Below are 8,639 nucleotides of genomic sequence, written 5' to 3' on the forward strand. Positions count from 1 at the left end.
CTTTCCAAAATACAGGAACTTTTGGGGCAGGGCTTGCGGAGCTGAACATTTCTGATTGGTCGAGTACTCACAGCAGAAAATGAGGGTTTCAACGGATATTTCAACTGCCATTTTTACTATTCTGGTTCCGCAGGATTGGAGGGGTTGGAGACCCCTATGATCGATGGACCAATGACAGGCCAGGCCTTATTAGACATTTCTGCTGAGAACAAAATCCAGTGGGAGTTGAAATCGGCAATCTGCAATGTCAAACTGTACATGTTTTTTAATCACTGGAGTACCTGGGGAAAGTAACGTTTCCAGTGTGTCATTAGAATACAGGTGACTAATCTACACATCTGTCTGATTCACTATTCACAGGATGCTATGCAATACCAGTTCTGCTCTTGCTAATGCACACCCCACTCCCATTCCTCATGCCTGTACCCTGCAAGGCCCTGATGGTGGGCACTGCAGCACCTCAGCCACACTGATTTCATATGAAGTGCGGCCCCACTGGTGCAACCTTGCCCCCCACCCCAGGCACAAGGGGGTGCCCTCGGCATCCTGTATCCAGTTCCCTGTAGCTGCCAAAGTGGAGCGGGGCGGGGTGCATTGGGGTCGGGGGCGCCAGAGACCAGGAAGCATGCTCTCTTTGCTTCTCTGGCAGGAAGCCAGGGTCCCCTTTTCAACAGGCCCAAGCTGCACATCTGGAGGCTGGAGCTGGAGTCTCCTGGCTGGGAACCCCTGACAGATGGCCTGCTAGCCAGGTGAAGTTCCTCCTTATCTTCTGCATCTATCTCAGAGAAGATCCCATATTGGACAACGCAAATCCCCGGACACTTCCAGGACCGTATGTCACTTCTGGTTTATCACCCCCCCGCCCCCTCCTCTTCCTCCCTGCCGGCCTGTGGAGACTGAGGGATGTTGTGGTGGTACAGAGGTAGCCATGCGTGAGAACCCTGCTGGATGTTTTCACAACTGGGAGAGGCGCAGTGAAAATAAAGACAGTGAGTGGTAACCTCAACAAGTCAATCAAACGCAACTTCCTGCAGTGACTGACTGAAGTTCCTAGTTTGTGTGTGTTGAGTATAGAACCTGGTGTTGTAGAACCGGCACATACCTATCTCTTCTAGGCAGACTGGAAAATGTTTTAATTTGTAAGTTGAGGAAATACAGTCAAATACATCACAATGTACTATTCCCTCACACCTCATAAATAAAGAGGTGAAAAACTGCAGCTTTTAGCAAGTTATCGTAGTTTCCCAATGGAGACCTGAGAAAAAAAAGACTTATTCCCCTGACAGAAAAACAAAACATTTTTTACAGAGTGGAGCATATGATGACAAAAGATTCATCAAACTGTCACACAATCAGGTGGGAGTGGGAGAGCTACAGCTTTCTCATTGAAACAACTGAGGATGTAGAGCAAGGAAAGATAAGCTAGCAAGAACGTAGTCTGAACAAGAGCAACTGTGTCAAGATAGCCCTGCAAACATCTTGGGTCCAGACTTTTAGTCGAGAAAGCATTAGGTTAAGTGCTCTACTTTAGCCAATCATTTGCATATACAACTGAGAAAATGTATGAAGACATTTTAATAAAAGATTTGGGGCCTTACACTAATGGCATAATCAACACATGAACCACAAATTAATATAAAGTTGACATTAGTTTTTCACAATACTAATGACTGTACTACAGCAAACACAGCTACACAAACAAATTGAACGTTTTTTGTATGTTTTGTACTTGATTGCCCATATTCCTGCAATGCATTATTTGATGTAAACTATGAGATGTCTACAGTGCCCTCCAGTTGTCCTATATTCTACATTGAGTGCAGAACCTCCCGAGGGAGAATGGACCCGGGTTCCAGAGATGCAGTGATGACTCAAACAGATGTCTTTCTAAAGCCCCGTGTATAAGTGCACATACGCACGACGGCTTCTCATCTGCCTTCCTCTTCCCCTGCTCCCTGCCTTGTTTAAGGTCTGTCTGTTCTAGGAAAACACTGTAATCTTGCCTCAATGTCAATGTGGCACATCCACTTTCTCCACTCCCACAGGACAGGCTCCTGTCTTGGGAAACATGATATCAAGTCAAAACAGTGGGGGAACTGAAATAACTTATGGGTTGAAAGTGCCTGGGACTCTTTGAAAATACTCTGTGACACAAAAAATATGACGGCCTTCCGTTTCTCTCCCTCTCATCTCTTAAGACACTCAGCTGCTCTTCTGGCTCGTGAACCCTGAGATAATTGTTACTTGTCTGCAGGAAACAAAAATTGCGATTTGATTCTCATGTTTTATCCTAACTGCATTTTAATGCCCCATTGGCCTCCTACTTGTCAACACAGACTTATGGAGTGTTTATAAAGTGAAAGAGTCTTATCTCAACAAGCCCTGTCTGTTGGCAGCATACTGTACCTTCCACACAGCCACACTGTCTTTCTGCTGTTAAAGTCCTGTCATTATTATTTTAAACCCAGGCTACAGGTAGCAGACAGATTTCCACAGGTGCGTTACTGTACATGTTCACTCATGTGGGCCGACGTCCACAAAAAGAGCCATCCTTTTGAGTCATTTGTTATTTATCCTTGTACTTTGTTATTTATCCTTGTACAGTTTGGTTTCAGGGAAAGATTCTGTTCTGGAAGTTTAGTCAACACTTGCCATCCATAAATCAGCCACTTGGTGGATTATCAAACCAAATCCTACGGAGCGGGCTGTTGGATTGCGTCCAGCTCATGAACAAAGGGGTGCCTCTCTCTACTCTGCCAAAGAGTTGCACTTGTTAAACTCTGCTTGAGGTTTGTCGTCTTTAGTTTCCTGTACTGAGCACTGCAACCCAACTTTCGTCTCACCTTTTGAATTATTTTCCTGCTTCAACTCTCTTTTTCTAATTTGCTGGTCACAGTTAGAAGTCAGCCGGCTGGGAGTTGTCAGTAATTGAAGTCTCTGCAGCTCCTGCCCACAGCACAGCCCGCAGCCTTTCACCACCAAGGCTTCCCAGGGAAAACTCAATAAGCTGTTCACATTTAAGTATAGTCATCATTAGGCTTTTTCCACCATAGTGCACAGAACAACACTTGTTGACAGCTTCCTGAAATAAGCACTGAAAAACACCTCCTCTCCACAGGGAGCGGAGAATTAATGATCAGTGTCTATGGCATATCATTAATTTCTGCAAGGACCAGGGATACACTACTGTATGTGAAAGGAAAATTGACTGTTTGGAACTGAACCCCCCCCCCCCCCCCCAAAAAAAAAAAGAAAAAAACATCCAGTGAAAATGTTCTAACTCTAGTAGATGTTTGTGTGGCACCCTCTTCTATCCTCAAATATCATCATTTAAATGGGCCTTAAGTCAGGAATGTGTCTGTGGACCAATTTGGACCCATCAATGTACTTGTCTTCTGCTGTGACTGAAATGTAAACTGAGCTGCACTTGAGAAATAAAGGGCATTAAACGGTGAACCACCCTCCCCTCTGAGGATCGTGCGCTCATTTCAGAGCCCACTGGGTACTACAGTGAGAGCATGAAAAAGGTGTTAATTGCAAAAATGGATTCTCTGCCAACTCAGCAGTGGAGCGGTCCCCCTTCTCCCTCCACCAAGGTCTAAACCCCTCCGGCTAGCAAAGAGGTGAACACAACCCAGGTTTTACATCAAGTCAAGAGATCAAACAGAATTTCTCCTGAACCACTTTTCGAACAAATACATTGTTCTGCCTCTTGAGATTTGTCCAAAACTCTGGAAAGTTTAATGCCGGAAAAGTGAAAGCGATCTTGCCGCCGCGGGTCCAGCTCTCTGGAGTGTAAGTACACGTTCTGACCTTAAACCTGGGAGCTTCAGGAGCTCAGCGTATACATCATGACAGCCAGACTCAACCGTGAATCAGGCTGAGTTGAGCTCATTTCCTGATTGTGAGTCGAAAAATGCAAGACCCCTCTCACACCTGGCAAAGCATGCTGGGTCCCCTGACAGGCAGGCGTACGGTGACACTGTGATGTATAGTTGGGTGATGAAACGCAGAGGCTCTGTGACCTCTCATCCAACGGCATCACTCGGTCCCCATGAGAACTCAACATATTATATTCAGAGCCTCTGGCCTTGAACGAATGTCAAACTGATGAAGCAAAATTGTGAGTGTGAGATGTGCATAGCTCATTTAAGCATCATCAGGTCTTGAACAGCTGACACATTCCCTCTTGTTATCAAGGGAGCTTTAATATGATACCGTATCCCGAGCAAGCCAAACCTAAAACCGACTCCCTGAGTTCAAGACATCTTGGCCACCGTTGAGGCAGAACTGACGCAGCTCTCCGTCAGTAATCATTGCAGGGGAAGGAAGCTGATGACATGATTGGCTGACCACACTTGACCACACTTCCTAATTAAAACAGGAAGAGTGATGACTTGGCTCATCCTTGGTGAGTTATCACTCTCTGGGCCTGTGGCTCGGACAGTGACTCAGCTCACTACGTTTTCCTCCTGATAACTGAACCACGACACAGGCTTTGTGACGAGACCAGGGATAGGCTGCATGTCGTCAGCCCTGCGCCACCCAAACCCCCCCCCCCGGAGGAGCGGCTGTAGATACCGGCTTGTTGTGAGACAACCAAAGATGCAAGGCTCAAAACAAAAGCTGCTGTGACAAGCGCAAACAAAGGGGTTGGTGGTGGAGCGAAATCGTAGCCTCTGCTTTAGATTTACTGTCCGAGGATTGAATGTTAGCATGCAGAGGAAATGGGTGACAGGGATTTTGGAGGTGCTTAGGGAACGTGCCTTAAGAGTCCAAATGGCCATAATTCACTGGCTATTTAAGGGTTCCCCTTGGCCTACATAATCTTTAATGAGTCAGGGTGTATTTAAACAAGAGGGTCAGTGCAGTCACTTCAGTGCAGTCCACTGCTGTAGCACTGAACCACAAAACCTGACATTAATCCTGTGGGTAATGTGGTCTTTCCTGTGGCTAATGAAATCTGAAGCTTTTAAATGGCCGCACCTAATGACACTCCTTGACAGTTTTGGAATTAAGCAGCCATGGCTGCTGGGAACAGGCTAAATAGCACACAGATGGCCCTCACCAAGGTTTGTTTTTTTCTTGCCACTTTTGCCCTCGAGCTGTTGTATGCACTATCTATTCTAGCTGCAAATTTATACAGGACAGCAGGGGACTTACCTTGATTTCGACCACAGCATAAGAGGAAACTGCTGCATATTGTCATGATCTATTCATCTGAAGTGGATGCAAAAATTACTTGAAAAATGACTATTATGTATAAACAGTGTTTTACCAAAGGCTCCTTGTAAAGAGTAGTCCCCCTGATCTGATGTGATGTATGACCTCCACTCCAGCATGACAAGAGCAAGCAAAGAGGACATTATTCAGCTGACAACCCATTCACCACAACCACGCTAGAAAACAAATGATTTATTTGGGTTAACACTACCTGAAACAGTGTCTTTGGAGCCTTCTGTTTCATTGAAAAAATAAGGAGATGATTAAACTCCTTTATCACATTTATAATGTGATACTGTAATGTGTGACTGGACAGAAACAGTTGAACAAAAACACCCCAAAAATATTACACCTAACTTTAACATCATTGTTGAAACTATTTTACCTGTTAACCTACTTCCTGGAATTATGGTTGGTTGCAATAGATTTGCCCTGGGGTTAAAGTTTGACTTCCTGCGTTGTGTAATTTGGGTCTTTTAGAACGAGGAGAGAAAACAGACTGGAATAAAGGGAAGCCCTGGTACACTGGGATCCATGGAACAGAAAAATATATAGCATGAATATACAGCACATGTAATCTTTATCACTGACAAGGATGAAATATATGTTTCCAACCTTCCATTTGCACCACATACTGCACTGTAAATGACACTAAAAGAGCAGAATTTACCTCCAAGCATGACCACATTATTGCCAAATTATACATTTCTTCTAACAGCTGTAATAAATACACGGTTGTGCATAACAGAGGAAGAAACTGCAGCAGATTTCCTTTTGTTTAAAATACATATACAGCAACTAGAGATAGCCTGGCAACAAAATATAGCAAGCCCAGTACATGTTAATAATTCTCCCAAGGATGATTTATGCCATCCATTAAGGATATGACATATTTTTGGAGGACAAGATATTTCAGAAATGTAATTCTATATGATGTCTGTCATTAAAACATACAAAGGATCCCATAGTTCTACTCATGCTGCCACTTGACACACAGTAGCTTAAGGAGTTCAGTGAATTAGTCATTACACATATAGACTATAAGTATGTGCTCTCTGAATATCACACCAAATTGAATTAATTCAAAGTTTGAATGAAGTAGTCCCTTATCATATGGAAATTCCATCAAGATCCTTTTTTAGATGATATCTTATTCCCTGACAAGAAATACATTCTATGTTGTCGTTAGCACTGAGCCACTGCCCGTTGCATGCCAGCATTATCAGAAGCAAATGAAGCATTGTTAATTTGCCATGAACAAATTCCCAGGCTTCAAAGAGCTAATGAGGATAAACTAGGATTGCTCAGATTACCTTGAGATTTTGACACGAACACATCATGTTCAAGAATTCTGCCCACCTTCTGTTCTGATAATCAGTTAGCTTAGTGACAAACTACCATAGTGATTAAGACACTATTGACTCATCAGTTCTGTCGACAACATGCCTGTGCATGCCTTAGGGTTAACTGCAAGGAGATCAATCGTTTCAAATGTGCAGCATGCTGAACATGCACGAATCCTACAGCACTGTGTGGATCTGCTGCCAGATGTCTCAAAGGAAAGTCTTGTGTTTTTGGTAAAAGACTAAAAGGATGATATGACTATCAGGGATTACAAATATGGTCTTTAGCAGCAATCTTCCATGCCTATTATTGTTTGTGTCGTTTAAATATCTGTATTGTCTTTTTTGTTTTCAAGCTGTCAGACAAGTAGCGATTTACTATTGTGGTGAAACCATCCAAACTCTGAGCTTGTCATAGCAGGGCATAAACATGAAATTTGAAACCACATAATTGCAGCAAGTTTATCAAAATATGTGGTGTGTGCAACCCTGCTCAATCAAATGAATCAAGGCAGTTACCAGCTATAAACCACAAGGAGAGTTTTCTCTTCCAGCTCTCTGGGCTGCTGGGTGACTGTGCCGTGGTGAACCAGCATCTGCTTAAAGGGCTCCAGCTTATTTCTTTCATGTGCAACAAACAACCCATTCCAACAAACCACCAAGGCATATTGCAACTGCAGTCCAGGGAGACAAAGTGTGAAAATGGGTAGAAACAACAAAAACAAGAGAAGACAGTATATTTCATACCCTTCGGGGAAAGTTTCTGTAAGGAATGTTTTCGAGAGTACTGCAGAAAAAAAGATATTAGTGGAGACCCATCTTTTGTTTAGTCTGGGTACGTTTTCATAATAATACAATCTAACTCTGAGGAGAAGCAAACATATGTTCCCCTCACAATGTATTTCATAGTAAAGCATACTGTATGGAAAGCATTCCAGTCTTATCTGAATGTGTGAGCCTCCCACAGAATAAAGTACATTTGGTGTCCTGATAATTAACAACAGTGCAGGGCCTGTTTAGTTTATCACAGACACATCCAAACCAGCCGCCCTGGACACTTCACCAGCCTGCTCACTCAACTGTCTTGGCAGCGGTCAGAGTGATGGTCAGAGAAGAGAACATGTCCATGCAGAACCCTCCGGTCCACTGCTCTGCTGCTTTCCCAGCACCTACAATACAGCTGTTTCCCTGGATAGCTTGCTCCTTGTTTCCCAAGTGAGGGGGATCACGTCATGCCTCCCACCCCACCCCCGGCAGGCTCTTCTGGGTCGTGCTGGGTTGTCAGAGGGGCTGGGTGTTGGTGGCAGGGCAGGGATCCAGACAACCCTGATATGCTCAGTCACAGTGAGAGGTCTCAGGCCAATGCAACATGGTACAGTGGAAGCACATGATCAGGGCCACTGATGAGGCAATCAGGGAGCGTTTCCTCAGCCTGTACACTATTATGGTCCTTGAAACTCACACAACTGTGCCTGCTCTGCTTTAACCAAACTATGTCAAACTGATTTTTTGGAGAAATACATGTACTATATCAAGTCACTGTTTGCTGTATTAGAATATGGGTTGTTAAATGCAGTAACACACATAGGGGGCAGTTGGACACATTCCTTGGGCTCAGATCAGGTTTGGGGTGGAAGGGGTCCAGCCAGAGAACCAGCCACGTTGCCACATCCCTGGGTTGTGCCCAACAAGTCATCCCTATGCCACGTGGCCAAGGTGCGGTTCATGGGCATGTTTTCTCTGGGGTGGTCTGCATGCCAGATAGGGAGCAGAGCTGGGTTGGTGCGGATGGCATGCAGTATGACCCCTGTGGCTGAAACCTGAGGCAGGGGGATCTGGCCCCCAGCTCCCAAACCCCTCAGACTGGAGCTTTGAGTGACAGACTGGGCATCACCTCAGTCACAACTCAGGTGTCTTGTTCATCAGTGGTGACAGAGATGAATGTCTGTGTCATATGTGTATGAGTGGCTATGAGAATCGGACAGCTTTTCACAGTATTCTGTTCAATTTTACCCACATAAAGGGCCTAAAATGTTTTCAGTCAATGTTTTTTTTTTACAATTAAAACATTTT

This window comes from Hypomesus nipponensis, chromosome 1 (assembly GCF_054491055.1).
Source record: "Hypomesus nipponensis isolate SF chromosome 1, ASM5449105v1, whole genome shotgun sequence".
NCBI classification, from domain to species: Eukaryota; Metazoa; Chordata; class Actinopteri; order Osmeriformes; family Osmeridae; genus Hypomesus; species Hypomesus nipponensis.